This window comes from Arachis ipaensis, chromosome B09, assembly GCF_000816755.2.
Source record: "Arachis ipaensis cultivar K30076 chromosome B09, Araip1.1, whole genome shotgun sequence".
NCBI lineage: Eukaryota > Viridiplantae > Streptophyta > Magnoliopsida > Fabales > Fabaceae > Arachis > Arachis ipaensis.
Window position 1 is genome coordinate 13,250,060 of NC_029793.2, and position 9,897 is coordinate 13,259,956.

General features: G+C 38.3%; 1 long non-coding RNA gene across 1 annotated transcript; it reads left to right on the forward strand.

Moving 5' to 3' along the window:
• Nucleotides 1,994–4,215, forward strand: LOC110267139. The gene is made up of 2 exons (XR_002354488.1): nt 1,994–2,910; nt 2,992–4,215. It is a non-coding gene; the product is annotated as an uncharacterized LOC110267139 (long non-coding RNA).

Below are 9,897 nucleotides of genomic sequence, written 5' to 3' on the forward strand. Positions count from 1 at the left end.
TAATACTAACATTTTATCTCCTTTTCGGTCGAAAATTTTACCAACGATCGGAAAAAAAATAATAAGAGATACTCGTATATATTTTAATACATACAATTTTTAGCATTGTATAATATTAGTTATAAGATTATATTTTTGTCACGCCATGAATAATTTGAATTCGAATAAAAAATCTAATAACAATAAAATCATGGTAAAATAAAGTGTTAATTAATTATAAAACGACAAATAAAAACTATTTACCCTTAAATAGGATGAATTTAACTACTTTTACATTTATTTTGCAAAGCTATAGTTTTATATGAAATAATATTTAGCATTTTAATGGCCTTTAAAATACTGGTTCTTGTTGTATGTTTATAAAATTTTTTGCTTGTACATAATACATCCATTTTTATTAAAATTTTTTCGTTAAATTTTGACAATGTATAAATGAATAAAAAGTGAAATATCTTAGCCTTATACATCAAAAGCTATAATCAAACTCATCAATTATACAACATTTCTATACTATTATGTTTAAGATTATTTATTTATTTATCATATCAACATTTTTAATTTCTTTCAAGTAACGTTTGAAAATTGAAAGAGAAACAGATATTAAAAAATAAATATCAAATTAAATTTCTGTATTATATTTAGGTTAAAGTATATAAGATTGAGAGTTATGTCTCAATATTCTATTTGGTGAGAATATTACAGCGGTAGATATAAAATTAGGAGTAGAATGGAGGTGAGGTTGGAGAGTTGAAGATAGTAGATGGGGTATAATAGAAATTTAAAATGTTAGATAAGAGTATATTTAAAAATAAATGTTATTAAAATGTCAGTATCTGTTTTTAAGAATTTCAATATCTTCTGTCTTCACTTTTTAAAGGAATCGAAGAACTAAACTTTTGTGTCTCGAAAATAAAATTTTAGTTTCAATCTCTAACCATCAAATACAATACAATATTAAATTCTAATCTTTCAACCTAAATACTATCTTAATGTTAGGCACCTATTTTGTTGCAAAGAGTATTACTTATTGTGCATTGAGATAATACAAGCACCACGTCACGGTTGGTAGATTGCATGGCTATTTAGCGGCAGTTTGCTTAACCATCACTAAATGAAATGATTGCGACCGTTTATTAGTGGGCAGTTTCCATTAGTGTGTAACGAAATCCAACTTATTTTAAATAATTTTCAACACTATAGCTAAGCTAAGCCCACTTATATTTGGCTAAATATAATGTTCAATTAGACATAGGTACATAACTTTGATTTCTTTCCATATAATTATTATTAGAGGTGTTCTCGGGTGAGTAACCTGGACGTAACTCGGTTTTTGAGAATCGACGCCGAGTTGTTGCCTTCAACGTCGAGCTATAGACTTGGAAAATCCAAGCTCTTCGTCTAGAGAGATATCCCGTCCCGAAGAGTATGAACAAATGGGGAGTGTACTTGCAAAAGGCACTCCAATACTTAAGTTAGTATTGTGTATTCAATGTGTCCTCCGAGGATGAAAATATCATACCTTTATAGGTGAGGTAGAATAAGTCGGTTATGCTTCTGTCCGTTACCTGTGTTTGAAAAGCAGTTATTATAGATTGGTAGGTTACAATATTTGGTCGGACGTTTTGTTTTAGGTTATAATCCGTTGAGCCGAATTATAACGCATAATGCCGAGTTATAGCACATGATGCCGAGTTATAACTTTTGATTTGTAACAGCCATATCATAACCCTCAAGCTTGGTCTGGGAATGTGTTTTAATGAAGTAGGTTGAGTTTTTAATGAGCCATAACTCGGCCGTTGAGTTATCCTTGGAGCCCCCAGTTCAAAATGTTTTATTAAAATATTAATTAATGAAAATTGTAAATAACAGTGGTTAGAGAGAGAAAAATTGATTGTTAATTAAGGAAGTTGCGTGTTACAATGTGCTGCACTATGTTCGAAGTAACCGATTGGACTATTGGGGTGGATTCCAAATAATTTTGTGATAGTCAATTAAAGCTTTTGGAATCCAAATGGTTATGTTATTGTTGCTTTTTATAAAAAAACATTTGTTAAGAAACATGAGCAAAAGAGGTATGTTGTTCTTTCTCTCTCTCTCTCTCTCTCTCTCTGTAATTTATGTTCTTCTTCTTCCTTTCTCGAGTCGGTTCGATGGGTTTTGAGAAGGAGAAAAAGGGAAAAATTGATTGGTCATATGACTGGGTGAATGATGATGTTAGAAAGTGTTCTTTGCTGTTTGTGGATGAAGAAGCTGTGAAAGAGATAGATAAAAATAAGGTTGTTAGGCATGGTTCTGGGGTTCGTTTAGAGTTGCTACCATATTTTGTTAGTGATCGTGTGTTTCATAGGGGGTGAATGTTTTGAGTATTTCTATATGTATAGTTGTGTTCTAGAAGAGTTGAAGGTGAAACTCCCTTTCACAAATTTTGAATGCCAGGCTTTGAAACAGTTGAACTGTGCCCCTTCACAACTTCATCCCAATAGTTGGGCTTTTCTGCGAAGTTTTGAAGTGTTAATGGAGTTTTTGGAGGAGGCTCCTTATCTGGAGTTATTTTTGCGTTATTCCAGGCCAAGGGTGTTTGGAAAGGTGGCTGGGTGAACTTGAATAGTTCTCCGGGATTTGCTGTCTTCAAGCTTTATAAGTCCTCGTTTAAAGACTTCAAAAAAATGTTTTTGAAGGTTAGGAATGCTGAGGGTGATTTCCCTTTTTATTTGGACGAACAATTGGGGGAAATATTTCCCTTGTGGTGGTGTTCGGAGCCTCAGAATATTCTAGAGCCTGAAACCATTAGTTAGAGGAATGAATGCATTATCGAATATTTAGTGGAGTCTGTTGATCGAAAAGAGTTGATTTCAGTGTTTGATTTGCTTCAATGTGAAGAAAATAAGGAAGCTGTTGTAGAGTATTTAGGTGAGGTTCTAAAATATGACTTTGTAGGTTTTGAGTTGATGTGTTAATACTAACTGGTTTTTATTTTTTTTATTTTTTTAGGAGGAAAATATCCCGGCGTATCTGCTGCTACCCTAAGAGCTTGGGTGAAGAATAAGAACCTCGAAAAGGAAGGTTCGACGTCAAAGCCAGATAAGACGGTTGGTGCGGGCGAGGTTAATCAGCCTTGGGCGAAAAGAAAAAGGTTATCTGAGGGTTTTGAGGAAGAGAGGGATGAGCTTCCTATTGAGGAGATACATGCGTTCATGGATAATCAGAAGAGGTTGCATGTTACTGCCGACCAAAGTGACGACTCATCTCTTTGGGGAAAAGATTTTCCCTATATGGTCGCTGCCGACGAGGTTGGGCAATCATCAGCAGATATCTCGTTGGCGAATGAGGTCGGCGACATCAACATTGGTCAAATGCAGGCATGTCCATTTGTGGTTTGGTTTATATTTATTTATTTTTTTTTTGTGTTGATTCTGTACCATGTCTTTGCCAGGTTCTTGGGTTTCGATTGGCTAGTCTGGGTCGTAGCCAGGAGAATAAACATAAGAAACTTATTGGGCAAAAGCAGGATCCGGGTTTGAAGGAGGAGTTGGTGTTAAAAAAAACATGACGATAGCAGAGTTGGAGTGCAAATTGTCTGATAAGGAGAAAGAGCTGAAGCTGATGAAAGAGAATTATGCCAGAGAGGTTGAAGATTTGAAGAAAAAGGAAGTCGACCTTTCTAGTATGAGCACCCAAATGATTGAAGTGACTGCGAAGTTAAAAGAAATGGAGAAGAATAAACAGGCAGAGATATTTGATTTGTTTGTTGAGGGTTTTGAACGAGCTTCGTTACAGGCAAAGTTTTTGGTGCCTGACTTTGATTGCTCTCCCATGGATCCGGGAAAGATCGTCCGAGATTGAGTGATGGTGGAAGATGATGGAGCGGCCGAAGATGAAGATGAAGATGAAAATGTTGAATGATTTGTGTATTTGAACTTTTAATTTGGTTTATAGTAGTTGTTGATCGAGAGCTGTTGACTATTTATACTCTTTGCTTTCGTTTTGCCTATTAGAAAGGGTAGTTTGTTTGGTAATAGTTTTGTTTGATGTGTTTGATAATTTTGCATATTTGCATGGTTAGTAGATTTTGTAGGTGTTGCTGGCTGAATTTATTTCGAATATTTGCACAGTTCAGTGTTTGTTTGGTTTGATATCTCTTCAGAGATATTTATTTGAAGTTTTTAGTTTGTAATCATGGTTTGATTTATTTGACGGATATGTTTGGATTGATAATCCAATATTTGTGATTTCAAAATCAGATTGATAACGATAGCTTGTTGATAGGTACAGATAATATAGAAACAATTGAAGATGCGTATTGCATAATATTGATTGACCTTTGCATACAAAGGGGCAGGTAGGCAAGTCTCATTAAAACCTCTCCAAGCAAAACCCTTTTGGAAAAAAACTTGTGAGTAGGAAAAAGAGTACAAGCCTGACCCTGACTTTTAACTGTAATAATGTCTTAAAGAGGAAACATTCCAAGTATTGGGTAAATTTGTACCATCTAGAGATTGTAGCCGATAAGCTCTGTTTCCGAGTACTTCAATAACTTGGAAAGGGCCTTCCCAGTTTGCGGCGAGCTTTCCATGTGAAGGTGGTTTCCTTGCTTGTTCTAATTTTCGAAGAACCAAATCGTTCTTTTGAAATGATCGGGGACGGATCTTTGTGTTGTGCTGTCGAGCTATGATTTGTTGCGCTGCTCGATGGCGGAGAGTTGCGATATCCCTGATCTCCTCAAGTGTTTCAAGATCTATTTGCCGAGCTATATTATGGTCGTCCATTTGAGCTCTGATTGATGATTGAGATACTTCTAAGGGTATCATAGCTTCAGATTCGTATACCAACCGAAAGGGTGTTTCTTTTGTTGTGAAGTGAATTGTGGTGTTGTATCCCCAAACTACTTCGGGAATTAATTCGGCCCATAGGCCTTTTGCATCATCGGGCTTCTTGCGTAAAGCATGTAAGACGACTTTATTGGCGGCCTCTGCTAAGCCGTTTGTTTGTGGGCGCTCTACCAAAGAGAAGTGATGTTTGACTTTGAGTTTCTGCAAAAAAGAGGTAAACTTGTGATCGGCGAACTGGCGATCATTATCAGTGATAATATGCCGAGGTATGCCGAATCTGCAGATAATATTCTTCCATACAAAGGATATCATTTGTTCCGATGTTATTTTTGCTAGGGGTTGACTTCTATCCATTTTGAAAAGTAATCAATTGATACAATCAGAAATTTTACCTGCCCTTTTGCTAGGGGAAATGGTTGAGGATATCAAACCCCCATTGATTGAAGGGCCAACTTATCTCAGATCTGTGGAGTTCCTCGACTAGAAGGTGTGTGGTTGGGTTGTGTCTTTGGCAATTGTCACAGTGTTTGACTTTGCTGTTACAATCTTGTTGTAAAATTGTCTAAAAGAAACTAGCGTGTAGTATTTTGGATGATAAGCTTCATGCTCCAACATGAGTGCCACATATACCTTCATGTGCCTCGGCAAGTGCAAGCTCGGCTTCCGACCTGGACAGACACTTAAGAAGTGGACGAGAAAAACCTTGTCTATATAGTGAATTGTTATATATGGTAAAGAACGATGCCTGCCGGCGAAATCGTCGAGCATTAGTAATTTTGTCTAGAATTACTCCATTCTTGAGAAATTCTATATAAGGTGTATGCCAATCTTCTTATTGTGTAATACTTAGAATTTTGGTTAGTTTTATACTCGGTTCATGTAGCATAGATTGATATAAAGTAGAATTTTGTGTTTGTGTGCTGGGGAGCATAGATAAAATATGAGTTCGGCTGTTGTGCTCACGAGGTATGTAAAGGATCTCAATTGTTGAGAAGTTAGAAATAATCTTTTTGACAATATCCAAATATTTTGCCAATAGAAGGTCCTTCACTTGGAAGAAATCATTTACCTGTTGGACGACTAGCAAAGAGTCACAGTATACCTTTAAGTATGAAAATTTCAAGTTGGCTGCGAGCCTGAGGCCTGAATTAGGGCTTCATATTCTGTTTGATTGTTGTTCGCCTTGAAGGAAATGTGTAGAGATTGTTCTAGGACTATGCCGTTTCCATCTTCAAGTAAGACTCCGGCCCCACAGCCTTGGGGATTGGATGCCCCATCAACTTATAAAGTCCACTGCGATGGGTTGTTCTTCGAGCTTGGAACAATGAATTCGGTAATAAAGTCGGCAATATACTGAGATTTTATTGGACCTCGGCTTTGGTATCTGATGTCAAACTCGGAGAGTTCTACAGGCCATTTTACCAGACGACCTACCAGTTTTGGTTTTTGTAGCACTTGCCTTAATGGCTGATCATTTCGGATGTGGACGACGTGGCTTTGAAAATAAGGTCGGAGACGCCGAGCTGTGAAGACTAAGGCCAATGCTAGTTTTTCGATCTTTGGATATCGAAGCTTGGCATTCTGCAAGGACTTACTAATGAAGTAAATCGGCTGTTGCTGCTTGTTTCTTTTTGTAACAAGAACAAAACTTATTGCCCAGTCAGTGACAGATAAATATAAATAAAGTTCTTCTACCTGAAGGGATTTTTGTAAAACAGGTGGTTTTGAAAGAATGTTTTTTATGCTAGCAAAAGCATCTTCACATTCATCGGTCCAAGTAAAGTTATTTTTCTTTTTTAGGGTTTGGAAAAAACAGAAAGATTTAGATGCTAAACAAGGAAGGAATCTAGATAATGCAGCAAGTCTCCCTGTTAGTCGTTGGACTTCTTTGATTGTTTGTGGGCATGCCATGTCTAATATAGCTCGGCATTTCTCAAGGTTGGCTTCGATTCCTCGGTTAATAAGCATGAAGCCGAGGAATTTGCCTCCCTGTACTCCGAAGGCGCACTTCTCTGGGTTAAGTCGCATGTTATACTGCCTTAATTGGTTGAAGATCTCTAAGAGGTCGTCAAGGTAGATGTGGCCGAGCTTTGTTTTGGCCACCATGTCATCAACTTAAACTTCTAGATTCTTGCCAATTTGTTTAGCAAAAACCTTATCCATAAGGCGTTGGTATGTTGCCCCCTGCATTCTTAAGTCCAAATGACATAACTTTATAACAGTAACTTCCATATTCAGTGATAAATACTGTTTTATTTTGATCAGATGGATGCATTAGAATCTGGTTATAACCAGAATATGCATCCATAAAGCTTAATGTTTGGTAACCTGAAGCATTAACTACTAAACAGTCAATAGAAGGTAAGAGATATGAATCCTTTGGGCATGCTTTGCTGAGATCGGTGAAATCAACACACATGCTCCATTTACCGTTAGTTTTTTTACCATGACGATGTTTGCCAGCCATATTGTGAAGCGGATTTTGTGTATGAAGCCAGCGTTGATCAGTTTTTTGGTTTCCTCCAAGGATGCCTGCTTTTTTTCGAGACCGAGTTTTCGCTTTTTCTGAGCTATAGGTCGGAATGACGAATCGAGTACCAATTTGTGTGAAATCACTGATGGGCTAATGCCTGGCAGGTCAGCAGGAGTCCAGGCAAAGAGATTGGCATGTTGTTGTAGAAACTTTTGGAATGATTCTTTCTCTACCAAGCTAAGCGTGGTTCTTACATAAGTGAATTTGTTAGGATCATCGTTAAGATAAATCTTTTGTAAATCTTCTGTAGGTATTGGTCTTTCGAGAGCATCGGCCCTTGGGTCAAGATCGGCAAGGGCTGGAAGTTCGGCTAACTTGCAAATGTTATTTATATGCAGTCCCGTAGGTCGGTTGGGCTTTTTCAAGCTAACGTTATAACAGTGGCGAGCTTCACGATTGTCGCTGTGAATAGTCACAATGAGGTTGTCCTGCACAGAAAACTTAACGCAAATATGAATTGTAGATAATATAGCCCCGAACCGATTCAAGAAAGGTTGGCCAAGGATTAAATTATATGGACTAAAACAGTCGACAATTAAATATTGGACATCTGGAGTTTTTGATAATGGATGCTCACCTAGTGTGGTTTGTAACCACACAGATCCCATCAAAATTGACTAAATCTCTAGTAGAAGGTTGAAGCATGTTGTTACTTAGCTTCATTTTCTGAAAGGTAGAGTAGAAAAGAACGTCAGCATTGCTTCCCAAATCCAACAACACTTTTCGTACCAAGAGATCTCCGAGCTGAATGGTGATGACGACTAGGTCGTCTAAATTTGTTGTATTAGTGTTGAAATCAAAGTCTTGGAATGTCATTTGAGGAAAATGTGATAGTGCTTGGTTGTTGCCGAGTTTTCCTTCAACTGATAACATAGCTCGATATGAATGCTTTCTTGCCAAGTTTGATGCTCCTCCACCTGCAAAACCCCCTAGAAATACAATTAATAACTCCTCTTAGGTGATCGGGGTGACTCGAGGTTGTCCTTTCTTTGTCACGAGAGTGCTGTCCTGCCAACGAATTGTCAGTAAGAAATGGGGTACGCCTTTGTATGTGGTCGTTGATATATTTGTCCAAGTGATCTTGCCGAGCTAGTCGCTCTAGGAGGTCCTTGGCGATGACGCACTCGTCAGTAGTGTGGCCATGCTTCTCATGGAAATTGCAATATTTGGTTTTGTCGACATTTTTTGCATCTTGATAGGTGCCGGCTTTTCACGGAGGCTTGATCAGTTTGGAGTTGAGAATTTCTTTGATGATGTCATCCCTCTTTGTATTGAACTGAGTGTATGACTCATAATGAAGGGTTAGTTTGAAATTTTTCTTATTGTCCCGAGCTTTATCCTCGTCTTTGTACTGGGGTTTGTCAAACTTCCGAGCTTGTCGAAGTTCCTCAATATCCATTTGTCCTTTTGTCTTTTTGCGAAACTCGGCCAGGGTCTTTAGCTTGGCTACTGCAATTGCTTCTTGGAATTTTTCTGGTCGGAGTCCACTCTTGATGGCGTGCAAATGCACTTCGGGATGGAGATCTGGTATGCTCATGGCAACTTTCGTAAAACGAGTCATATAGTCCTTCAAACTTTCATTATGGCCTTGTTTGATTGTATTCAGGTAGTCTGAGTCATGTAAGTAGATTGCAGATCCCGCAAAGTAATCTTCGAAAAGCTTTGCTAGTTCCCAAAAACGAGAGATAGAATCTGCAGGCAAAGAACAAAACCAATCAAGTGCAGGGCCGTCTAAATAAAATGGAAAACAACGACATAAGACGGAATCGGAAGCACCGTTTACGATCATTATGGATATGAATTTTTTGAGGTATTTCTTTGGATCTCCTAACCCGTCGTAGGGGGTTAAGATCGGTGGCAAAGTGAACTTTCTTGGTAGCTCAAAATTCATAACTTCGGTTGTGAATGGCCCTACAGAGTTATCAGGCTCGGTATCCTCTTATCTGGCTGACCATCCTCGTTTTGCGGAGGCTGGGCTTCTTCATTCCGTGGAGGTCGAGCGTCTTCAACTCGAACCATTTCAGAAACATGCGTCGAACGAGATTGGTGCTCTTCATCCTCTGGTTGTTCATGACGATCATTATTGTTTTCAATCCGAGCATTCGCTAACTCGGCAATCTGATTCGACATTCTTTGATTTTCTTCTGTGATGCGTTGATTTGCCTCCGCCATACGTTGGTTGGCTTGTTGTAGCTCAGTTACCATCCGAAGAAGTTCATATGGTGTAGGTGGAGGCGCGTCAGCCATGGATGCTCGTGACAGTACTGAGGCCGATGAATAGGAAAGACTTTATATTCTCGGCCCCACGGTAGTCGCCAATTGTTCTCGGGTGAGTAACCTGGACGTAACTCGGTTTCTGAGAGTCGACGCCGAGCTATAGACTTGCAAAATCTGAGCTCTTCGTCCAGAGAGATATCTAGTCCCGGAGAGTATGAACAAAGGGGGAGTGTACCTGCAAAAGGCATTCCGATGCTTAAGCTAGTATTGTGTATTCAATGTGTCATCCGAAGATGAAAATATCATACCTTTATAAGT